This window comes from Zeugodacus cucurbitae, chromosome 2 (genome assembly GCF_028554725.1).
Source record: "Zeugodacus cucurbitae isolate PBARC_wt_2022May chromosome 2, idZeuCucr1.2, whole genome shotgun sequence".
Taxonomy (NCBI): Eukaryota; Metazoa; Arthropoda; class Insecta; order Diptera; family Tephritidae; genus Zeugodacus; species Zeugodacus cucurbitae.
This window is the reverse complement of record NC_071667.1, coordinates 21364594-21391685: the sequence shown is the minus strand read 5'-3', so window position 1 is coordinate 21391685 and position 27092 is coordinate 21364594. Positions and strand designations below refer to the sequence as shown.

Here is a 27092-nt window from a genome sequence, read left to right as displayed (position 1 = left end):
CACCGAATTTGCGCTCCTTTATATGGCTGCTGTAGTAGATGTCACAAGGACCCACCTTCTTCCGTCCTTCTTCCGTCCATCGCATTTCTTGGGTTACGGTGATGTTAATTCTTTTCCGGTTAATTAAATAACTCACCTGATGTGGAATCCTTCGAGTAAAATCAAACTATTTTTCTTAGCGTGAAATTAAAGAAATATTATTTTCGATAATCGGTTCCGTAACACTTTACAGTGTCAAAGAGTTCACAGAAATTTTGGATATTCCGATGAGTTAGCTATACGTGTCTGTGTTATGGATCTTTCTTAAATAGGTAATATATGTCGTCGAAAGTTAGTGAGTTAGTGACTATGCTGGGAGCTATAAAAAGGTTTAAATTAAGCATTCTAAAATCAAAAAAAGCAATTTTTTAATGCCAAACTCTGGATGTAACTATTTTGGTTTGTTCGAGTGAAGGAGAGTTATTTGAACTTTTTAAAAATAAAATATGTATTCTAATAATTTTAGAATTTTAACAATAATCTCTCAAAACTTTTTACCGCAACATACATATTGATTCAACATTTTCTCATATTTTTTCTTACAGATTATTATATATGAATTAAAAACCCCGCATTTCAATTGTTTTACTTGCCTAAATACCTCTGCCAATCAAGTAAGTGTTTATTAATGTTTAAATAGTATAAATTAATTGCTTTTATTAGTTGATACTTTAAGTCTTTGAGTATATATGAGTGTCACGAAATGTATTCTCTGCATGTCATGAAATATATTTTATTGAATAATATAATTAAAGCAACAACACAATTCAATTAATGCGGCTTAAAAGGCTTAAGCCGAAAATTAGATATGAGTTTTATTCGAAAGTGTAAAAGTTGAATGTTGATTAAGTGAACATTTGATATTGGTTTAGTACATATTGAATGAAGTACGGAATTAATTTCAATTACACTATCTCTTTCACAGTGTCAAAGGTCACACTCTTGCAGTATACACCAAGAATTTCTAATAACTATAAATCGTATGATGCAAGATAGGTGATTAAATTATTATTATTTTATCTTATAGCCTTTTCACACATTCAAATTAATTGATCAGTTAAAATTTTGATGAAGAAAATAATTTTGGCCTTTACACTGCCGGCTAGTCGATAATCGATCGGCAGTTAATAAATTAATGTAAATTTTTATTTTGTGTGGTAAATCGATTTTTAATCGAGCAGAGGCCGGTTAATTGATCAATTAGATGCTGTGTGAAAAGGCTATTAGAAATGTCTTTTTCGGAAATTAAATCTGACCATAGTTTGTTCGCTGGATAAAAGTGTTTCAAAGTTACTATAAAAAATATAAGAAAAATAATTAAGGTCGGCTTCTTTTTAATAAACGATAGTAGATTTCTAAGCAATCCATTGAATTTAATGTCAAACTGTTGAAAACTTTATGGAAATACCTTTCAATGATTCGGGGTTAAACCCATTTTTGTCGTTCGATACAAACACTTAACGAAACCTACAGTTTCTAATGAATCTAACCTGAAACTTAGTATAATATATGTAAGTATATAACATGATTGTTCCTAACATTAACCCAGTGCTCTAATTTCCTTCCTTGGAACTACTTGCTATGTATAGGTCACATGTTGCTTACGAAAAAAACAAGAGTAAAGGCATTTCCTAGTTGCATATCGTGTCACGCAATCGATAGAATGAACCAACGAAAGGAAGAAATGAAAATTTATGTGAAAGTAGGTTTCAAAAAAGGGAGTGTGTCAATGTTCTCTCACATATCAAGTCAATCGCGGACGCTTTAGAAATTAAGAATGAAACGTAAAGTAAAAAATTAAAAAAAGTAAAAATCATACAAAATAAATATACATGTTTGTATGCATGTTAGGAAAGCTACAAAGGAGGTTTCCAGCATGAATTAGTATTATATTATCATATCAATATAGTAGTTTTTTAAGAATTTCATTATATTATATATATTTATATGCCTGGCAACGCATGTACATACATATGTTTTGTGTATCAGTCTACGCGCTTGCAATTGTTGTGTTTAGTTGTCATGACAGCATTTGAAGAAATATTTTATATGCTCGGAAAACAGGTTAACCTCAACAATGCTTGGGTAAATAGGACAGCACACATATATTTTCTTACATGTAGTTGTTATATGCATATACCAAAGTTTTTATGAACTCATATAAATGGTGAAGCAACACAACACTTAATTAAGAATACTTATATTATAACCCTATATTGGTCAAAACCAATGGACAACTTTTTGATTTCGTTTTATATTTAAATCCGACGTCTGATTTGTGATGCTTCCTGTTCTTATAATATAATGGAACTTTTGAAGTACCTATATAAACAAAGGTATTCTTTCGTTTTTGAACACCAATCGTCATTATACGAGGGCTGCTATATATATTTCTGGCCTAATAATGAAAATAGGAATATTTATCAACGAAAATGGTTTTATTGTTTTTCAAAATATTCTCAATCAAGATTTATACACTTTTGCATGCGCTCAAACCAATTTTCGAAGCACTTTTTTTGAGCCTTTTTTTGAGCGATTGTCAAATTGTGCGGGATCCAACGAGAACAAACCTTTTTTACGGCCAGGTGTTCATGCAATATCGAATGTATGCTGGTGGGTGAAATGCATAGGCATGCCTCTATCTGAAGGTATGTTACATGACATACATAATGGTCTTGCATTAGCAGTTCACGTACGGCATCGATGTTTTCTGGCACAACGGCTGTTTTTGGACGACCTTCACGGAATTCGTCTTTGAGCGAGCGTCGGCCACGATTGAATTCGTTGTACCAGTTTTTCACAGTGCTATAGGATGGTGTTTCAGAGCCATAGAAGCCAGAAATATATATAGCAGCCCTCGTATCATCCTACTTGGCTCCTCCCTGGAATACTTTGTGATCCCTATCTCTAAATTAAAGTCTATATGACCTCGATAAATTTCTTTTGTCAAAGCAAATCGGTTGAAACATGCTATAGGGTTCTTGATATGTTATTTTTTGAATCACTTCTATCTTATAAAGATACAACTTCAGAAAATAAACTATCCACGATTAAGTCTTCGAAGACCTGAGGTCCCCAACATACTTTTACAGTTCTTAAATATTTTCTTCAGTGATTTCCTAGTATTTCGTCGTGGTTTACGATTCTCAACAACAACAGTACAGTACTTTCCAGTACAAGATCGACGAGCAATTTACACTGCAAATCAAGATATTGGCGCCTCATAAACTTTGCAGAGAGTCGAACTCCTGCTGAGTGTGTGATTGATTGCGTTTCGATATGTCAAAAAGGTTCCGTTTTTTTCCTTTTCAAAACCATTACTTTCAGTCTAACATAGCCTAGCACGATACATAGTACGGTATACACCAAGTGCACGTTCACGGTGTTACACACACAAGCACAGTGTGTGCGCGAGTACACAAGTATGTGTGATATATGAAAAATGATGTGCGCCGATTTTTATTCCTTAGCTGCACTCAATACCTGGGGAATGGACGAGAATATTAATTGCGATTGAAAACCATTTATCAATGGCAACCGAATGAAGAACAAGTGCACAAGTTTAGTTTGTACGTACAAATTGCGTTTAGCTGGTGGAGAATTCGTTGTGAGGAGATTATATAACAGCGAGTAAGAAGTTATTGCTCGCTAATTGATTTCCTTTCCAAAATGATGATGAATGAATGATGTGTACAGATTTAGTTGTCTATGTGGGATCCATCGCGAAACCTGTCGCGAAGGTAAACCTTTGAGCCTAACCTAACCCAACTTATGGATACAGGGTGGACATATTATGGTATTATTTTTTATAGTCAACTAGCTGACCCGGCGAACTTCGCCCCGCCCAATTTTTATTTGAAATAGTTAAAACGCTTTTTGAGCTCTGTTCAAGGCCATTTATTTGTATGGAATGTTAATATATTCAGGGAATAACGTCTCTAATCAATGTAAATATTTTTGGCGAAGTTCGTTCTTTGTTTTGTTGTGTAGCGTGTAAACAAATAAAGAAGATGGCTCTCCAACACGCTAACATGACACATACATACCTATGTATGTACATATGAAACTGTAAAATTTTGACTTAAACGATAAATCGGTTTGAATCATTCGAATTCTCAGAATGAACATTTCCTCACTTTTAGATTTGCTGTGTTGTAGTAAACTATTCACTACAGTGAAATTATTATTTATGAATAAAGACGGAAACCTTAGTATATACATATCTGGTATAAAAATCCACGGGATTGAGATTTGAACTTGAGGTCAAAATTTTTAAAATTATTGATGAAAATTTTCGTAGAGTTGATAATAAGCACAAATTTTCATAAAATAGTTCATTTCTGATTTTATATTCAAGTTTTTAACAAATAAGTTAATTACAAAATTGTTAGTTGATAACATGTAACATTTAATTTTATAATCTTAGGAAAGATAATTCTTAATTTTTAATAGTAGTATTTATTTTTTTGGATTATAAACATTTTAATTTAACTTAGCACTAATTGGTGCACAATATTTTTGGTTAACCTGTCTCGAGCTAACACAAATAGATTTGATGGTTTTCCCACACGTGAGCATGCAACATATAATTGCCCATGGGAAAAACATGACTTATTAATGGACATGGCAAAAGCTAAACGAATAGGAAACTGTAGTCTGTGCATTATTGAGGTTAGATTTTTTTTTTTTCAAAATAAGATTTAATAAATAAAATGAAAAGCAAGCTAATAATACTTACTTTTATTTAATTCGTTTAAAGAGTTTTAAATAATAAAAAGAAAGCAAAGCGTGGCCGAGTCTGATAAATTTTAAACACACGTTTTACGTTTAATAAATGGTAAATTTTATACACACGTTTTACGTTTAATAAATTTTAGCTAAAATAAACGTTTGGACTTTTAATATAACAGCATCTGCTTCTATAGCGCCATCTAGCCTAATACAGCGCACTTATTCAATTACCTTACAACGTCAGCCGTTAGTATCACAAATAAGTGTCAATAAATGTATTCTCATGTAGCGCCATCTACTGCAATAGCACATATAGCTCTAAATTTAACTCCAAATGTACTCCATACTTATGTTGTGCTTAAGATAAAACAGGAAAATAGTATTTTACAGTTCATACTTAGGTTATGCTTAACTGAAAATGGGAGGCTTAAGCAATGCTTAAATAACAGCTGATTTTTGTTTTGAATTTTCAGCGACATCTTTCGTAGCGTAGGGCAAGTGTCCGTTCGTTTGCACTCAATAACAGCTTATACTTTTCCTTCAGTTCCCATAGGTGCTCCGACTCGCTAGTGATGAAATTTGGGGTTCTTTTGTTGTTTTCATCAATTTTTGATATAATTTTCCTCGCAAGTTTATGTATTATCTGTTATAATTTAAATATTTCAAACATATTTTTATGAATGACATTTGTAAAACATATGTTGCCCATAACGTTGCCATATATCATAATAAAATTTTATAGAAATTAAGCATTGACTGTGAAACGCAAACGACTACTCAGTTTGCAACAATACTTAGCTAAGATTTTATTTAGGCACAACTTAAGAATGGACTGTGAAACCGGGCATTAGCCATACAAAATTCTATACCTAAATGCAAATAAATGAAATTTTTTTTTTGCATTTAGGAAATACATGCAGAAATCAACTTTGCGATTTCCTAAATTCCTCTGAAATCTCCCAAATTCGAGGAAGATTTACTGGAAAAGAGTGGCAACATTGCTTATTTGTCTGACCATACATATGTACATAACTTTATTTATTTCACGGATTGTATGTGATTTTTTCTTAAATTTAGAATATTGGAAGACATAGATTCGTATAATATATTACAGCAAATATATGAATAAATGCAACGATGCAGCATATACATCTTTATATTATGTAATTCTAAAGAAATTTGTGTGAAAATTGGCTTTAGCAGAGTATTCAATTAATTAAATAGTTTTAATTTTGACGTCGCATTTCATTATTGAACACATTTATATACTTTAGTTAGCATAAAAACTGTCATTACACAGTATTTTCATTAAAATGGACAGTTCCAATGAATTAAAGTATTGCCTAACTTCAGTTTATAGCTTTTATTCAAAATAAATAAAAATAACAGCCTTAGCCCTAATAAATTATCGTATATTTTGTAATTTCCAAGTAAAAATTACCGATATATTAATCGATATAAATCGATTTTCCATTTTCGTGAATTCTTTGAAACCAAAGTATTGATATATTTACCGATATTAAATTTTAACCCAAAAATGCTGTGCTGCTCCGACTTGTGTTTTCCGCCCCGGTATACTTAAAGAGAAAATGTAATGAAACAACAAAAACGGACGTACATTAGGGATCAGCTGAACAATCGTGTTCTATTCTGAAATCGATTTCGATGGTTATCCAGGAAATTATGTTACTATTTCAAAAAGCATGTTGTTTCCGATTTCCTCCAATTTTATTCTGTTTAAGGAAGTGGCTAAAAGAAAGGACTCTAGAGAGTCTGGTTGATATAGATTTAGTAGTTTACGAGATACGTACAAAAAACTTAATAGAGGGCGGGTCCATGCCCATTTTCCCAAAAAATAATCATCCAAATATGCCCCTCCATAGTGCGATCCTTTGTACGAAATTTTACCTTTATAACTTTATTTATGTCTTAGTTTTGGCACTTTATAAGTTTTCGGTTTTCGCCATTTTGTGGGCCTGGCAATGGTCTGACTTCGCCTATTCAATACCAACCTCCTCACGGTCCCAAGGAACATGTGTACCAAGTTTCGTCAAGATATTTTATTTTTTACTCAAGTTGTCCGTTGCACTAACGGACGGACAGACAGACATTCGGAACTCGTCTCGTCATCCTGATCATTTTGATATCCTATATCTAACTTGTTTAGTTTTAGGACTTACAAACAACCGTTATGTGAACAAAACTAGAATACTCTCTTAGCAACTTTTGTTGCGAGAATATAAAAACATCCAAAAGAAAAAAGTTCGATTTCATCGAAATTATGTGAAAATGCATATATAAGTAGGTTCCACAGACTATGCATGGCGTTTTCTGCCTCTAAAGAACGAATAAGTGCAATCAATCATGCAATTGGTAGGTAAGTCAATAAATAGCTAAGGTTGACATAAAAAGAACAGTTGTAAAAATTCGTTGACCAAACAAGGCAAACTGCCAAACAAAACACAACAACAACCTTCAATAAACCCCCAAGTGGCAGAAATCAGCTAACTGTTCGAACTGCTTGTCAGTTTGGCTAATTTAAAATTGATTAAAATTTGCACACCAAATTAAACAAAAATTAATTCTCACGAAATAACCGTCGCCCCAAATGACTGACTCAAAACACTAGTATTTTCTCTCCACTTATACACACAATTGTTTACCTTTAGGCGAGTAAATAATTTCTACGCCCACACTTTTGCTGTTCACTACATTAGCATTTTCATTTCACGCTTGCCACTTGTATGTTCGCCGTCACTCACTCACCTCGTGGTGGCGGAGGAGTGGGAGTTGGAATCGCGATGCGAGTCATAATCAGGTGAATGCAACAAAATGTAACGAAATGAAATGTTTACCTCTCAAATGCTAACAAAAAATGGAGGCATACAGCATATACAGCGCTGTTGGACACAATGCAGTTGGCGTTTGTTTAAAGTAGCGTGCTGATGTGTGAGCGCACACACACACACATTGACCCATCTTTAAAATAGAATTTGTGTTTAGTTTTTGTTGTAGTTGTTTTTATATTTATGAAAAGACGGCGAGACGTTGTGTTTTATGAAAATTTTTGTAGCTTACGTGGCGTATGAGTAACTTTTTGTTATGGGAGAGGGGAACAGCAAAAAACACAGCTGTTACTATGTATATTACAGACTTATTACCATAATTGTGAAAAATTACAGCTCTTTTGAGTTGAATAAGTGCTAGTTATATCTAGGTTAGGTTAGGTTAGGTACGAAGGCTGTTTCCCTATAGGGGGAAACCCATTTAGACTATCGAGAGCAGTCCTTTGTGATGCCGTAAAAATTCAGTTATATCCAGCACATAACATATTTTTTCAATAAAAAAAATGATCACAAAATAAAATATGGCAACTCTTATCAAAATTAGTTTGCTATAAAAACACATTATTTTCATTAATAATGCACAGATATTATAGTATTTCAATTTAAAAGCACACTTAATTATTTTCTAAAATTAATTCAAATAATAATTTGGTGGCAACCCTATTATTTATTTATTTTTTATTTTATATATTTATACTCTCGCAACAAACGTTGCTAAAGAGAGTATTATAGTTTTGTTCACATAACGGTTGTTTGTAACACCCAAAACTAAACGAGTTAGATATAGGGTTATATGTACCAAAGTGATCAGGGTGAAGAGTGGAGTTCAAATCCGAATGTCTGTCTGTCCGTCCGTCCGTCCGTCGGTCCGTCTGTGCAAGCTGTAACTTGAGTAAAAATTAAGATATCTTGATGAAACTTGGCACACTTATTTCTTGGCACCATAGGAAGGTTGCTTTCGAAAATGAACAAAATCGCACCATTGCCACGCCCACAAAATGGCGAAAACCGAAAACACATAAAGTACCATAACCAAGCCATAAATAAAGCTATGGAAATAAAATTTGGTATGAAGGATCGTACTATGAAGGGGCATATTTGGATGTAATTTTTTTTGGGAGGTGGGCGTGGCCCCGCCCCCTACTAAGTTTTTTATACATATCTCGCAAACCAATATAGCTATATAAACCAAGCTTTCTGCAGTCGTTTTTTTAGCCACTTCCTAATACAGTCCAAAAATGAAAGAAATCGGATAATAACCACGCCCACCTCCCATACTAAAGTTAGGTTGAAAATTACTAAAAGTGGGTTAACTCTCTAACGAAAAACGTCAGAAACACTAAATTTCACATAAGAAATGGCAGATGGCTGCACTTAGAGTTTTTTACAAAATGGAAAATGGGCGTGGCGTCGCCCACTTATGGGAAAAAACCATATCTCAAGAACTACTCGACCGATTTCACTGAAACTTGGTTTGTAATAGTTTCCTTACATCCCAATGATATGATGTGAAAATAGGCTAAATCGCTTAACAACCACGCCTACTTCCTATATACCAGAACTTTGAAGACAATCTGAATCGTTTACTTTACAATATATAAAGTAAGTACTAGTGAAGATATCGGTGCAGAACTTTGCACAAATACTATGTTAATAGTGTGGCAGCCCTATTCTAAAAATCGCCAAAAGCGGATCATAGGTTTTTAAGGCCCCATATATCGAAAATATAACCTAATATTATGGTTTCCAACTTTCAATGGACTTTATACAATATATATGACGAATATGTGGGTCAAATTGTGTATTATATAATATAAATAAAGTTAAATAAATAAATTGCGAGAGTATAAAATGTTCGGTTACACCCGAACTTAGCCCTTCCTTACTTGTTTCGATTTAATTTCATGCACTGAAAGCCTCAGAGGAACAGTCTGACTGAAAAGTACTGGTAAAGAGCTGGCAACCCTAATAAATTATAATAACATTGAATATCTTTTACGATTATATATTCAAGTTCATACCAAAAAATTAGAGAATTACAGCAAACTCTCGTTAAAGACACCCTTTATTTTACATATGGTATATTCCAACATAATGTTCGATAGATTGCACAGCAATTGTCACTGCGCATGTTTTGTTTACATCGCTCAAACAAAATTTCGCTCACTCGCCGCAATGTGAGCGCAAACAAAGACAACAGTGCAAAATGCTCACATGCAAGTAAATTATTGCCATTCAGTGAGTTGGCGTTGTTCGAAGAGTTTGGAGGTTAAGTGTTTTTTCTACGGACGGACCGAAAGCGTGAATGTAAACAACAAGTGATTATAATACATCCATACATCAGGACTTGTATGATGCGTGACTTATAGAGCGTTAATTTAGTTTTGCGATAGAGGACTCCGCTTTTCAATTGCCTACTGAGCCCGTGATAGCACCTGTTGGCCGTCCGATTGATTGGGTGGCTGACGTTTTTGTTGACGGAGCCTTTTATTATCTCGAAGTTATAACTGCCAACAGTGACGTGGTCTCCTAACAGGAGGTACTTCGTTTTGCTCTCGTTCACCACTAGACCCATTTTCTTTGCTTCTTTTTCCAGGCTTGAAAAGTTATAGTCCGATTTCGTTGCGCAAAGTTTGTTCGGATATATTCTCTAGCGCTTCATTTATATATAGTAAAGTGAACGAATCGGTATTACCTTCTTCACTACAAAACTTAATGCTTATAACCGTAAAGGGGGTGGACGTGATTATTATCCCATTGCAATCAGTTCCATGGTGATTAACATTTATGCAGTTAAAGCTCACTTGTTATGCTCAAGATTATTCAATACATACGACATTTGTATCTCATTGAGAGGTATAGCAATAGAGAAGGGGACTGCTCCTTTGAGGGTTTCTATGGAGTGTTATGATGTGTGTGAATGTAGCTAGTGGACCTCTATGGGACCTGTATTCTTTCTTTATCTATCCCTTATATTGAAATTTCCATTCGAGTGGCTACTCTAGTGGTTGTGCAAGCGTGACGCAATTTTGTTGCGTTACATAATTTCGTTGCACTCGAACAAGTTTACTACCGAGCCGGAAGAAGTTTCACTTCAGAGTAACTGCTTAAATACTTCAACTTCAAATGCTAAAATTTCTGAAATATTTAAACCGCTCAGATTAGCATCTTTCAAGGCATGCAAATCAACGAAATAACAACAAAAACAGCAAACAATAATAAATGCAGTAAAATGGCAAGCTGCCAAAGAAAGGAAAGAAACAGCTGCGCTGAAAATTATACTTTATGCAAATTAGCGTTTTTTTCACTGCTGAACAACAACACCAATAGCAGCAGCAGCAACAACGCTCATTCCAACTATTGGCAATCACAAAAAAGCGGGCACACAAAAGATATCAACAAGTTTTCTTGTATAAACTATTCGACGCTGCAGCAGCAGCAGCAAGGAGTTTGTTAGTGGCACAATGAAATCCGTTGTTAAAATGGCAATTAAAAGTCTGAAAAGCGGTTGTAATGAGGAATTTAAAACTTGTTGCATTCCAATTTGTTGTACATTAATTTTAACTAGAATTTCTTTGTACGGTAGACAATAAGATATTTTCCAAATGTTGGCATTATTGAGAGGGCGAACATTTGTAACTTTGCAGGCGCTTGAAATTGGTCGCATACAAAAGCAGTGGTTTGCCATTTTTTAATTTTAATTGCTATAAAATTATGTTTGAGCTTGAAATCTGACTTTTGTAGTTAAAAATATAAAGATTGGCTCATATTACCCGAAACATCATATACAGGCATGTTCTACAATCGCACGATTTAAATTCGGCACCGAATTTGCAAATCGCGTGAATTTGGTAACAGTGTTCCACAATTGGCGCGAATTGGCTTAAATTCGAAATCAACTACGAAACAGCTGATTGAGTATTGACAAATAAAATTTGCTTCAAAGAATTTTACAAAATGAGCTTATTTACCATTGCTGCATATTTATTGACAAAAAATTAGTGGGAAAAAAATAAGAAAGTTCGGCGGCGAATTTTAAGGGTTCATTCCAATCGCTTGGATATCCCAGATTCCGTGCAAGTATATATAAAACAAAGTTTGGAAGAAGAAATTAAAATGTCGAAAGCACATTTTTTCAACAATTTTAGTATTCCCGGAATAATCGGTTGTGTGGACGGGACACACATAAAAATTACGAAGCCCCACCAAAATGAGCATCTGTTTTTTAACAGAAAGGGTTACTTCAGCGTTAATACGATGATTGCGAGTTACAAATATGAAATTTGTTGGTGATATTAATTCACTTCTTTTACATATTTGCGATTACATAATGCGTATAACGGCTGTGGATTCATGCCACCCTGGCTCCATGATGCGTGACTTATAGAGCGTTAATTTAGTTTTGCGATAGAGGACTCCGCTTTTCAATTGCCTACTGAGCCCGTGATAGCACCTGTTGGCCGTCCGATTGATTGGGTGGCTGACGTTTTTGTTGACGGAGCCTTTTATTATCTCGAAGTTATAACTGCCAACAGTGACGTGGTCTCCTAACAGGAGGTACTTCGTTTTGCTCTCGTTCACCACTAGACCCATTTTCTTTGCTTCTTTTTCCAGGCTTGAAAAGTTATAGTCCGATTTCGTTGCGCAAAGTTTGTTCGGATATATTCTCTAGCGCTTCATTTATATATAGTAAAGTGAACGAATCGGTATTACCTTCTTCACTACAAAACTTAATGCTTATAACCGTAAAGGGGGTGGACGTGATTATTATCCCATTGCAATCAGTTCCATGGTGATTAACATTTATGCAGTTAAAGCTCACTTGTTATGCTCAAGATTATTCAATACATACGACATTTGTATCTCATTGAGAGGTATAGCAATAGAGAAGGGGACTGCTCCTTTGAGGGTTTCTATGGAGTGTTATGATGTGTGTGAATGTAGCTAGTGGACCTCTATGGGACCTGTATTCTTTCTTTATCTATCCCTTATATTGAAATTTCCATTCGAGTGGCTACTCTAGTGGTTGTGCAAGCGTGACGCAATTTTGTTGCGTTACATAATTTCGTTGCACTCGAACAAGTTTACTACCGAGCCGGAAGAAGTTTCACTTCAGAGTAACTGCTTAAATACTTCAACTTCAAATGCTAAAATTTCTGAAATATTTAAACCGCTCAGATTAGCATCTTTCAAGGCATGCAAATCAACGAAATAACAACAAAAACAGCAAACAATAATAAATGCAGTAAAATGGCAAGCTGCCAAAGAAAGGAAAGAAACAGCTGCGCTGAAAATTATACTTTATGCAAATTAGCGTTTTTTTCACTGCTGAACAACAACACCAATAGCAGCAGCAGCAACAACGCTCATTCCAACTATTGGCAATCACAAAAAAGCGGGCACACAAAAGATATCAACAAGTTTTCTTGTATAAACTATTCGACGCTGCAGCAGCAGCAGCAAGGAGTTTGTTAGTGGCACAATGAAATCCGTTGTTAAAATGGCAATTAAAAGTCTGAAAAGCGGTTGTAATGAGGAATTTAAAACTTGTTGCATTCCAATTTGTTGTACATTAATTTTAACTAGAATTTCTTTGTACGGTAGACAATAAGATATTTTCCAAATGTTGGCATTATTGAGAGGGCGAACATTTGTAACTTTGCAGGCGCTTGAAATTGGTCGCATACAAAAGCAGTGGTTTGCCATTTTTTAATTTTAATTGCTATAAAATTATGTTTGAGCTTGAAATCTGACTTTTGTAGTTAAAAATATAAAGATTGGCTCATATTACCCGAAACATCATATGCAGGCATGTTCTAAAATCGCACGATTTAAATTCGGCACCGAATTTGCAAATCGCGTGAATTTGGTAACAGTGTTCCACAATTGGCGCGAATTGGCTTAAATTCGAAATCAACTACGAAACAGCTGATTGAGTATTGACAAATAAAATTTGCTTCAAAGAATTTTACAAAATGAGCTTATTTACCATTGCTGCATATTTATTGACAAAAAATTAGTGGGAAAAAAATAAGAAAGTTCGGCGGCGAATTTTAAGGGTTCATTCCAATCGCTTGGATATCCCAGATTCCGTGCAAGTATATATAAAACAAAGTTTGGAAGAAGAAATTAAAATGTCGAAAGCACATTTTTTCAACAATTTTAGTATTCCCGGAATAATCGGTTGTGTGGACGGGACACACATAAAAATTACGAAGCCCCACCAAAATGAGCATCTGTTTTTTAACAGAAAGGGTTACTTCAGCGTTAATACGATGATTGCGAGTTACAAATATGAAATTTGTTGGTGATATTAATTCACTTCTTTTACATATTTGCGATTACATAATGCGTATAACGGCTGTGGATTCATGCCACCCTGGCTCCAGTCATGACGCCTTTATATTTTCTTTAAGTGCTTCCAAACAATATCTTTCATCCAGGTATGTGGGCGGAGACCATAGATCTTGGCTACTAGGAGATTCAGGCTATGGCTTGGAACCATATTTGCTTACCCCACTCCAAGGCAAGAAATATCGTTGAGAGAGTAATCGGAGACCTCAAGAGTCGCTTTAAATGTCTTCAAACAACTATGCCATATGTCCCAGAGAAAGTTGTAAAAATTATAAATGTATGCAGTGCTTTGAACAACATTTGTCGCCATTATAACCTGGAAGCCTTTGCTTTAGATGTAGTGGACGATTTTCTGGACGAAGAAGTTGCTGGTTATAGCAGTCATCTACAAACTGCCGCTGTATCTCTTTGAGATGAAATCGCAAATAACTTAACGCGTATAGTTTAATTTTCATATTTTTGAAGTTATACTTCTTATACGAGTGCGGAACAGTTGCGATAATTGTTGCGCATCAGCAACATGTTGCGCAACAGCAACATTATGCATAAACATACATATGTACACCAAAAATCAAAAGCAATGTTCTACAAAAACAACAAGCGCCAAAAATGTATGTCGATATGTTTGCATGCTCATACATTTTAGTAAGAATCAATACATAACACAATCCATAATAATATGAGTTGGGGACATGGACCTCTTTGCCTGCTAAAACGCGACACTGATTACAAGTCTGTGGCAAAAAAAATACTATTTGCGGTCATTCGTTGTCCGTGGCAACGAAGATTTTACAAGAAATGTAAAATTGAACAAACACACAAACTTACATTTGTATATGCGTGCACGTAAGTTTGTCAACCACCAAATTTACATTATCCCAGTGAACAAACAGAAAAAATTTTATCATGGCATTGGAAGCAATGACAGGTCATGTCGCGCTTTGCGAGATGAAATGATAAAATTACGTCGAAATCCAATTGTCACCTTAGAAAAAAAATTATTCGAGTTTCTTAGCACAAGAAAATGTTTATTAATAATATCATTCAATTGTCAAAGTCTTCGTTCTCATGTTGATGATTTCTCAGATAGAGTGTTTAAACAGTCAAACATCTTGATGTTATCAGAAACATTTATGAACGACAACGAGCCTCCTGTATTCGTACCAAATTTTGATTTCGTTGTAACATTTCAACGAAATGAAACAAGAAATTCAGGCGTTGCTATTTATCACAGTGCACAAGACAAATGTCATATTCTCACTCCCCATTTAGATATAAGGCTCCGTACGCGAGTGATGCTGAAGTGACGATATCAACATCAAGAAGAATTGGCGATTTGTGTGCGGTAGAATGCAAAATGAACCCTAGCGATAATCATAATAATAATCATAAAAAATTTAATTTAATTGCCATTTATATATCACCAAATTCATCGATGAGAGTTATAAAATTATTCATCGGTAAATCTTTATTACCGTTGTCAACTGCAGGTTCGCAAGCTTTTGCAGATATTATCGGAGAACCAGTAAGGTATAGCGAACAACCGGTACTCCTTGCGGGAGATTTTAATGTAAATTTCTCATTGCCAGAAGCTGAACTATTACTGGCATTCCTCAGAGAGAAATTTTCATTAGAAATGATCAATGGAAGAAATGATCCTACGACAAAGGGAGGTACGACTATTGAAGCGGTATTGCGAGAAATATAGATAAAATAGATGTAAGACATTTCATATCGTATTTTAGTTATCATAATCCAATTGTAAATATTTTAGATATCAATCCGTGAGAACCCAGAAATGATAACTGATTTGGACTTTGGTTTATAAAATGTGCATAATAAATGTGCATATAAAAACTAGGGTTTGGTGCGGTATATGGCCGGCGACGTCATTGTATCGTACTTCTTCCGTGATGATCAAGACCGGCACATTACTGTGAATGGGAATCGCTACCTCTCAATGATATCCGAATATTTTTGGCCCGAATTGGATAATATGGACTTGGACAATATGTCAACGAATGGCATTAAATTGTGCTTTATATTTTCTAACGTAACACCACCGATTTATTAATAATATTTAAATAAATTTTACATATAATTGTTTGGTGAGCCAAATCGATTGCATTGGTCTTAAGTTACTCAGTTATATATAAACAACTTATTTATTTACATATGTACATACAATTATCAAAAGTAATTTAGAATATTAGCTGCCTTTAAATATAAAATTCACCGCCATGCCATAATTATACTCGCAAAATAATATCGAATAAATAAATCAACCACAAGTATACAAGTATGTAACTGTAACTACACACACACACCGTGTGTGAATACATTTAGTGAGGTGGACGTGTTTTTTTGTGCGTTCCGTATACTTTGAAAAATCACCAGTTTACTACCTAGCAAATACAGCATATTTACCATAGAGACATTTGGGACACTGTGCCCTGTCAAGTGGACAACTAATTAGCTGAAATAGATAAGTACAAATCTTGCTTTTTGTCAAAAAATCATTTGCACTTACCTGCCTATTTTCGGCAAATTCAGTAGAATTAGTATTTTATTTAGAATAATTTCCCCTAGAAAACAGCAATTTGTAAAAAAACGTGCGCCCCATCCAATCTGCCGTTTTGTTTTGGTCGAACAGCTGTTCCCCTTTTCGCTTTCGTTTTCCTTTTCTGATTTGTCGTTGCCAACCATCCAAATTATAAGTAAATTTTTTTAGCGACAGTCACTGAACACACATAACGGCAGGTGTCCCCAACTATTTTCCTGCCAGAACATGGCCTCTGGAAATAGTCTAGGGATTACACCAGAGAATCCGTTTAGGAGGAATTCTAAAATTTCTAGAACGCCTCCCAACGACAAAACTGAGGTATCCACCGCTGCTGGATCAACTTCAAATTGTGAAATTGCTAATCAAGCGAATAAGAGCTCAAAAATCGCCGAAGTATCGAATAACTCGGAAACGATGAACATATTTAGCCAGCTGGGTCGTAAAATTAAAGAGTTTGAGCATATGATGGCTGGTCAAAGGCATGTTAACCAAGCTATGCGTGATCTAGTCAGTAGCATTATGAGTATGCACGAAAGTTGCAAGAAAACTGATAATAAAGGCAACAAGACTATGGTGGGAAGAGCTACCCAAGGCTGCGGGAGTTATCGGGCAATCTACCACCCACGAAAAAACCAAAAAATTTTATTGAAAAGGTAAAATTAACTTATAGTGAGACAGCGAAAATAACACCAGGAGATACTACGGCTGAACCCAATGCAAGCGAAAAATGGGTTGAAGTTGTTAAAAAAAGGAGACCAATCGAAAATAAAATAAGGTCGAAACCAGACGCCATCATACTAACCAAAAAGGATGATTCGTCGTATGCGGATATTCTTCGGAAAATAAAAACTGACAGCGGTCTTGAGGAACTGGGTGCAAATGTAACACATATCCGGACAACTCTCAAAGGAGATTTATTAATCGAGCTTAAAAGTAAAGACAAAAGAGCCGAAACGTTCAAAAGTGCGCTCGAAGGAGTGGTAGGAGAAATGGCAATGATACAGCCAAAATCACATAATGTCACTATCGTGTGCAAAGGCCTAGACGAGATAACGACCCCAGAGGAAATTTCCGAGGCATTGAAAAAAGAGTTTGGAATCCAAGATATGGAAAAAGGCAACATTAAAAGTATACGAAAAACCCGTAACGGCACACAAATAGCCCTCGTGTGCCTACGTGCTCAAGATGCTAAGACCGCATTAAAGTTAGGAAAAATAAAAATCGGTTGGTCGATCTGCCGCCTCCGGGAATTTTCCCCTATTTCCCGTTGTTTCAGGTGTTTTCAACTGGGCCACTTGGCACGTAATTGCTCCAACCCGATTGATAGGTCTTCTTTGTGCACACGGTGTGGAACCGCGGGACACGTAGCAAAGGCATGTAAGAACACCCCCAGTTGCATGCTTTGTAAAAGAGAACATTCGGTCTTCAGCACGACTTGCCCCACGTATCAGGAGATGTTGAAGCTAGCTAAGAAATGAGAATACTGCAGCTAAATCTAAACCACTGCGCTGCAGCACAAGAGCTGCTAAAACAAACCTTAGTAGAAGAGAACATTGATGTCGCCCTACTAAGCGAGCAATACTCACAGCGTTCGGAAAGCACCTGGATCGCAGACATAACAGGCAAGGCAGCAATATGGTCGTGTAAAGGACAACCCTTTATGTCCTGCGCTAGAGCAGCCTCAAATGGTTTCATATGGGCAAAGTTAAAAGGAATATATTTTGTAAGTTGCTATGCTCGCCCTAGTGCATCAATCATAGAATTCGAAGACTTTCTCCTAGAGCTGTCTTTAGAAACTAGGGGCAAATCGCCAATAATCATAGCGGGCGACTTTAACTCATGGTCGACGAATCTTACGATTAAGAATAGTGGCACGAAAAACACATTTGAGAAAGGACACAAAGGTTCCATAATCGATCTAATGTTTGCGAATGACGCACTTAGTAGACGCATTAATTGGAGGGTGACGGATATATACACAAATAGCGACCACATGGCTATTATGGCTGAAGTCTTATTACCTGGGGAAACGGAACCCCTCAGTAGGAACAGGTCTAAAAAAAGAGGCTGGAAGCTAAAAGAGTTTGATTCTGACCTTTTTGCGACAGCCTGGCGCTGCAAACGTTCCATGCGAAGACGCAGCCCGCCTGGTATCCGCAGTTCGTAAAGAACTGGTAGCAGCTTGTAACGCAACTATGCGCAGGACAACAACAAATAACACCAATCGAAGGCCAGTATATTGGTGGAATGAAGAGATAGCAACACTGAGAAAGCTCTGTCATACATCTAGACGTCGCCTACAGCGCAATCATGGTGGCGAAAACGAAAACAGTCTTAGAGAATCGTTTAAAAATCATAAGAAACACCTGAAGTCAGCCATTACTCGCAGCAAAAGAAACTGTTTTGAAAAGCTATGTGAGGAAGCAAACGTAGACCCCTGGGGAACAGCGTACAAGATTTGTATGAAAAAAATCAAAAATAAGTCGCAGGATACTAAAAGCGCAACGTTTATGAAGGAAGTCGTCGAAGCATTATTTCCGACGCATGACCCCATCTCGTACGCTGAACATCAAAACGAAGCGGCTGAGTCACCGCTATTAGTTACGGAAGAAGAACTATTGGCCATAGCGAGAAAAATAAAAAACAACAAAGCGCCTGGAATAGACGGAATACCCAACAGAGCTTTAAAGGAAGCTATAATTATGAAACCCACCCTGTTTGCAAACATGTACAACGCATGTATAAAAGAAGGGGTGTTCCCCGACTCCTGAAAAGTCCAACGTCTAGTTTTACTCCCAAACCAAAGGAAACCACCAGAGGAGCCATCATCGTATCGTCCCTTGTGTATGCTCGACACAATGGGCAAAGTATACGAAAACATTATACGAAACCGCCTGGAGTTAGCAATTCTGGAAGCCGGCGGACTATCAGAGAAACAATACGGCTTTATAAAACGAAGATCCACTATCGACGCACTAAAGGAAGTCCTTGAAACTGCAAAAGGTGCAGTCAGTGGAAAAAGATGGAAAGGTGGTACAAAAAAATACTGCGCACTCATTACACTGGATGTTAAGAACGCCTTCAACTCCGCAAAATGGGCAAACATTATTGACACTTTATACAAAATACACACTCCCCAATACCTCATTAATATAATAATGAGCTATTTTAAGAACAGAAGGCTGATATTCGATACGGACGAAGGCACTAAGAGCTATTTTATTTCGAGTGAAGTACCGCAAGGATCGGTTTTAGGTCCCCTCTTATGGAACCTAATGTATGACGGGGTGCTAAGAATAGAACAACCAAGGAGCATACAATTAATAGCATATGCTGACGACCTCATAGTGGTAGCAGTGGCCAAGCACCTAGATGATCTCCGGAGCAAATGTAATGAATGCATAAATAGCCCACGCCAATGGTTCTCTTCCATGAATCTGAAACTAGCAGAGCACAAAACTGAAGTATTGCTCATAAGCACAAGAAAAATTGAGGAAGCAATAACTCTGACTATAGGGGAGTGTGAGATTACTTCACAGCCACAGCTGAAGTACCTAGGGGTAATACTAGACTCAAGACTAAAATTCAAGGAGCATTTGGCGTACTCGTCAAACAAAGCAAACAAAATTTATAACGCCCTATCAAGAATGATGGCGAATAGAGGCTGCGTGCGTTCCAGCCGAAGATTTTTAATTGCAAAGGCTATGAGCTCTGTAATTTTGTATGCGGCACCAATATGGATCCAGGCGTTAGATATTAAAGCGTATGCTAGACCAATAAACGCAATATATAGACTGTCTGCAATAAGAGTAATAAGTGCAGGGAGATGAATTCGCGCGACTGCATAAGTTAGCAGCGCCCCCTACAGAGAATATAAAGTTAGAAGAGAGGAAAGCGAGCATCACGAAGTGGCAGCAACGGTGGGAAACCTCAACCAAAGGACGTTGGACCCACAAACTAATACCGGACATCCATTCGTGGATACATAGACAGCATGGTGACCTTGATTTCCACCTGACCCAAATATTAAGTGGTCATGGGTGTTTTAGAAGTTACCTTTATAAATTCCGTAATGACTTTAGCCCGTATTGTCCGGCGTGTTTAAAGTCTGTAGAGGATTCTGAACACGTATTTTTCCATTGCCCTCGCTTTATAGATATAAGGGAAAAGTTGAAAGAAACCATGGGTGGTAGCTTGACGGTGGAAAATTTGATTGCACTTATGTGTCAGTCCTCTGATAATTGGAAAGCTGTTAGTGAAGCGGCAGCCAGAATAGTGACAGAATTGAGACATCAACAACAGGCTAGGCGTCAGTCAGTCCGCGCTATAGAGGAGACTTAAATTGTCTTGGCACTCCCATAAAGTAATACCTAATCTGGTGGTTCCGTGGGAGTGTTTTGTGTTGGGAGTAGGTTAGGTTTAGCGGATTAAAGTTCAGCACTTCGGCTTTCGATGCTGCCCCCTACATTAAAAAAAAAAAAGATTTGCATACAGTTGAGTGCACACTTCCCTCCAAACCGCACACACACGCACACACACCAAAACAAACTGGTAACCTCCAACAAACGCCTGCAGCTATGCAATGGCATAGAATCTTCAGCAAATAAATTTATATAAATAAATAATGTGCGCATATGGTGAAAACAGACGCACACACACATACATATAAGTGAACATATGCATACAGTTAGTTGCATATGGCAGCAATAAACAAGAGACAAGCCGAAAGATGAGTGTGTCTGTGGCGAGTTTAAATGCATGCATGCAACATGCCAAATGCAGCATGTAGCTGAACAAGTTGCAACAACAACGCACAAACACACAGATATGGATATGCGAGTGAGTGTTTATAAATATAGAGAATGCATGCGGCAACGCTATAATTAGTTTAGCGTAGTTCAGTAAACAGTAATGAATAGAAAGAAAACAAATCTCAAAGAGGTCGGTCGCTCACACACACACACATGCCAACAGTGTGTTGAAAAGTAGAGAAAGTGAAAGTAAAAAACCTGCGCTTATATACCCGACAGACAGATAAATAGAAAAAGTTGATGTTTACAAACTCAAGCGCGTTTTTACACACCGAACACATTTCGCCATTGAGGCATGTGTGCCATGGCGTATGAGTGCTCTCGCAATTCTATGCTCAACATAAAAACAAAAACCTACTTTGAGTTTGAAAAAAGTATGCAAAGTATATGTGTTTGATATTTATATTTAACTTTAGCGTTGAACTTGTAAGCATACTCAGGCATACGTGCGCATTTGTGTGCAGTTCATTAAAGCCACTCAGGTGGCGCATGTTCGGTTGGCATACAAAGCTGAAAAGTCTTCCAAAGCAAATTGAATACAATTTTCGTTTTATATAAGCATTTCCCTTTTCAAATATTTATCTTTTATGCAGCGGTATAAAACTTTTCTTTTAGAATTCTATTTCAATGTGTTCATAATTTTTCAGTAAAGCTTTCATTTCTAATTGTAAATGGAAACTAATTAACTTTATTTTGTAATAATGCGATTAAAATTGTGCAAAGCTATGCAAACTTTTTTATTTAATGTTTTGAAATTTGTTTTTTTAATGTTATCAAAATACTGAATTAGTTTATTATTTACATCAATATATAAAATGTTTCAAATAGTTGGCAATTATATTTTAAAAACTCTAAAGATACTCCGATGCCTTACTTTTTTAACTTGTTTATTAAAATAAATATTTTGGAACAGTTGGCAACCCTGTTATATTTTTTTATAAATTTATAAAAATATTTTCAAATAGTTGGCAACTCCGTCATTATAATAATTCCAAAGTTTAATTATTTACCAGTATTCTCTTCTTTTAATTTTGATAAATTTCTTATAGCAAATGACGCAATATTTTTTCCCGCTCTTTTGACATTTCACTTCAGTATTTTAATTTTGCCATTTCATCATGGAAATACAGTGGAACTTCCTTAACTCGAAGTTCTCCATACTCGAACTCTTGAATTAGCAATAGAAGCCAAATTTCATACAAATCTCCTTCCATAAATCGAACTTTTCGACCAGGGCATAATACAAAATTTAATTTTACTATCGAGGCACATATGGTCCCTCTATATCATATGGTGGAGAACAAAAAATGTGATATTACTCTAATGAATTTCATAAATCATGTAACAAAAACTTGGGAAACAGACGTCGAGAGCCAAACAATAGCAAAGTGCAACACACCAATTTAAAGAATACATGTTTTAAATAAAACGTTATGCAAGGTAAATAATTAAAACTGTGAATAAATGTATATTTTACAGCTTTTTAAAAAATGTATGTTTTAATGAAAATTTCTATAACTCGAAGTCTCTCTAACTCGCAGATTTTTGTGAATTATGGTGATTCGAGTTAGAGAAGTTCCACAGTATATACCAACCAAAACCGATTCGAAAGTATTAAATTTATTACCGAAATGCGGAGTCAGTGGAGAACTTTAAGAGCGCTACGTCCAATTTATGGTCGTAGTAATCGTTCTGCCAGATGAAAAATTGAGCGTTTAGTGGAAAGTGAATCCACAGGAACAATGCAAAATGTTTCTGTGCCAGTGAGACAAATAAGTGCTCGTAGTGTCGAGAAAATTACTGCCACTGGTGCATCAATTGTCGTTTTGGCGAATTTTGCGAAAAGATTTTGGCCTACATCCTTACAACTAGAATTGTCGTATGTTCGTGAATTGGGCTGAGCAACAACTTGAAAATACTATTCCGCATTTTCATCGTTAAATGATCTTCAGCAATGAGGCTCATTTCTGGCTGAATGGCTTCGTTAATAAGCAAAATATGCGTTATTGGTCAGGCAGCAATCCACACGTACTCCATGAGTCACCATGGCATCCATAAAAAATTACTGTTTGGTCGGTTTATGAGCCGACAGCGACATTGGTCCTGAATTGGATGATATGGATTTGGACAATATGTGGTTCCAACAGGTCGATGCAAAAGCCGCACAGTCAATCACAATCGATTTATTGAAAACATGTGGGGCTACGTCAAGTCTATGGACTATGCCAACAAGCCAGCGACGATTGAAGAACTTCGAACGAATATCAAACGTGAAATTGCAGCGGTATTGGCCGATTTATGCTTAAAAACCCTCGAAAATTGGGTCCAACGTCTGGACTTCTGCAAGCGTCCATGTGGTGGCCATGCAAAAGAAATCGAGTTCCATACATAATGGCATCGAATGTACTTTCATAGAAATAAAGAATTTCATAGATATCCCAAAGCGTTTTGGTTCCATTTAAAATTTATTTATATTTATTTATTTGTAGCGCTCTTATTGAAAAATCCTTTATATTAGGAACTTTATTTTTTTTTCCCGGTCGACTATAATCTCTAACGGATATTTTCTGTTGAAGCTCTCTTAATTCTTAAGTTGCTTCTTCAAAGACATATGTAGTGATTTGAAGATCTTACTCCAATTTTATATCCTTGCATACTGACAAACAAAGCATACTAAGCTATTGTCCACATTTCAAGAGCAATAAAGTTTGGCTATGTTACATTAAAAGTATCCAATGTTAGACCTCTCAGTAGGCCTTAAAATATAAGAAATATATACTGACTGCAAAAATCTCAGCTTACACGCTTTCTTCTTCAATTCAAGCTTTAAAATGACTTTCATTAAAATGATTTGAAGTCATAACACTTCGATTGACAGACATTGTAAAAGTAAAAAAATCACAAAAAATCGTAAATGGCAGAGAACGCAGTTAACGTATGGCAGTAAAACACACACTCAACCACAGTTTACGATAAGCTTTTAATATGCAGCTTGTTGGCCACAAGCAACAAGTCAGCAAACACGGCGAATTCAGTGCGCTCATGCTGTGACGCGCTGAATGTGCGAAAAAAATCGAAATTAAAGTATAAAAGAAAAGGGAAAAACAAAAACATAACAAAGGAGGGAAAATGAAAGGGAAATAATTTAATTGCTGCTTGGTTCGTTGTCTGCTTGTTGCCGCCGTCGCGAGTTATCCTTGCTGCGGTTGTTCTGGTATACACGTGCTTCAGTTGTTGTGCTCCTTATGTAATATGGATGTGTAGCGTGTTGTTGTTGTAGCAGCTTTTGGCAGCGCAAGGTATCCATTTAATCGCTCTTGGCGCATATTTGCGCTGCTGTCAACTGGCAATGCCATTATGCTCTGTATTTTCTTTTTGCTTGTTTGTGTGTGTATGTGTATGTTTGTAATTATGAGTAGTAATGGTTATGATTGTTCATTGTCTTTTGAATGTTAATTATGATGTGCAAACATTTTAATTTTTTCGTTAATTTGAATAAGTGCTCGAGGTTTCTTTTTTATCACTACTGTGAGTGGGCGGAAGCTTTCGTATTTCTTTTGATTTTTTCAATAGAAATTCATTATTTTTCTGCCAAGAATTCCTCTCATTCGCCTCATTCTGTTCACTCAAATGAAAAATAAAAATTCAAACTGTACTTTATGTATACTAACCTCACCCGCGCTGAATATGTAAACAAATGTAAGGCATGTCATAAACATAATGCAAATTTACAGTTTAATCCCTTACAATGCTGTCTCTGTCCCTGTCTCTGTTTTTCATTGTGTTATTGCCTTTTCATATTCAGCAGCTTTAAAAAGCTTATCTGCTACGGCTCGATGACTAAGTGCTCAGTCATTATATTGCGATAACAATTGTTGCGTCCTTATAACCTTATGCCAGCCAGCCAGCCAGCCAGTGTATGTGCAGCATCCTTTGCAGTCCTTATGTATCCTTAGGCGTCCTTATGCGTTCATAAGCAGATTAATTAGATAGAGTGATTACACTGGATCACAAATTTGAATTTGTTTTTTGTTCCACGGATGCCACTATCCAATTTGTATGTGAAATGGCTCGCTGATTTCGAAAATCGAGTTAATTTTTTTTATGGATACGTTTTTGAGATATTTGCAATTTACCGTTATTCGACAAAAAAAAAAATTTAAGCTACCAACGAACAAAATCCATGGATAAAAAGGAAAGTTATACATGATCAAATAAATATATCCAACTCTCGCAAAGTCAATGTATACGTATATGCGTATGTAGTGTGTAAAGTAGGGGTGGGATATCTGGCTATGCGCTGTTTCTGTTCAGTAAAAAGTCAATTTTCATGTCGTTTTTAGTTTTTATAAACTCATTTATTTATATATTAGTATTATATATTATTCTCTTATGAGAAACCAACAGTAGTCACCCATCATACCGACGTCCCAGAAACCTTGGTATCGATTCTCAATTAATTGTATTTGATGGTGAAACCTTTCGCCTTCGATCAGGGGACAGCCACTTGCTTGATGAATTTTCTTGTGCTGGAATCTGGTACTCCAGACAATCATATTTCGAAGTCGATCAGCCTCAGGCCGTTTGGCGATGTTTCCTCATGGAAGCTGAATTTTTCGACTGTTGTGCCAAAGACACCTTCTTTACCCACCCTAGCGTTAAAATCGCCAAGCACGATTTTGACATCGGGGCGGGGGCAGCGCTCATAGGTGCGTTCTAGGCGCTCATAGAAAGCATCTTTGATCACATCGTCGTGAAGACGTGAGCTGCGTGAGTCATATGCAAAAGAATCGTTCCTGGCCACTCCCAAGTGAATGGCAATCAGAAACTTTCCTCACTGGCGTGAACTTCTACATATGACCCCACCCCATTCGAGGTTAGTTATTATAATCAATAGTTAAGATATTAAGTGACTCAGACATCAATAATCACACTGCCTGACCCTCAGATATAACTCTAATAGGGCGAGAGTGAAATCTCAATTAGTAATTGTTTTATTTTCGATTGCTAGGGTATACTTCTACAAAGAAATCGTCGGTGATTATCATTAATAATATATAATGATTGTCCTTGAGTCTTGAGAGGTTCCAATCAAGTTAGATTTGAATAATAATCCATAATTTAATGTATGAAATCGGTTTCTATATTTATATTTGCTTATAATTAGCCACAATAATACCAGTAAACCCAAAACGCCTTGAAAACTCATTTATCAAAATATTCAAACCCAAATAAATTAAATAAAAACAAAAAACAATTCTAAAAACACAAGCAAACATAGTATTGTCCTCAGAGTTCACTCAAATGGTCATCAGCTGTTTATTTGTTTTTGTATTGCATAATTTCGATGACAACGAACCTTTAAATATCAGCGTCACATGCAGTCAAAGATGAAAGCCTAGCTCATTTTGTACTTATATATTTGCTCCAACCTATATAAATGTTTATTGATTGCTTACTTATCTACTTATATACATACATATATTAATGCCTAACGAAAAAAGGGTCACATGTATTTTATACGCTTTAAGCTCCCTTTTTATGGCCAAATTGGATTAAATTTGCGAGCGGGTCTCTGGCTGTTCATAAGACTATCTTGTTTTCTATTGAATTACTTGTATAATTAATGTTTACGTTGGATAATAATTTATAAAATGAATAAAATGTTAAATGAAATTTGTGAGACATGGCGTATGAGAAACATATATTGCATGACACCGGATGCAATGGTCTATGAGTGACATGTTT

The 27092-nt window shown here is 36.0% G+C and overlaps 1 protein-coding gene across 1 annotated transcript in view; it reads left to right on the top strand.

Moving 5' to 3' along the window:
- The first annotated feature begins 631 nt into the window (after positions 1-631).
- Positions 632-27092, top strand: part of LOC105217179 (uncharacterized) — a 263745-nt gene continuing 237284 nt past the window's right edge. Inside the window, exon 1 of the mRNA XM_054226922.1 lies at positions 632-653. The gene's annotated coding sequence lies outside the window, so the exon portion shown is untranslated. The remainder of the gene's footprint in view (positions 654-27092) is intronic.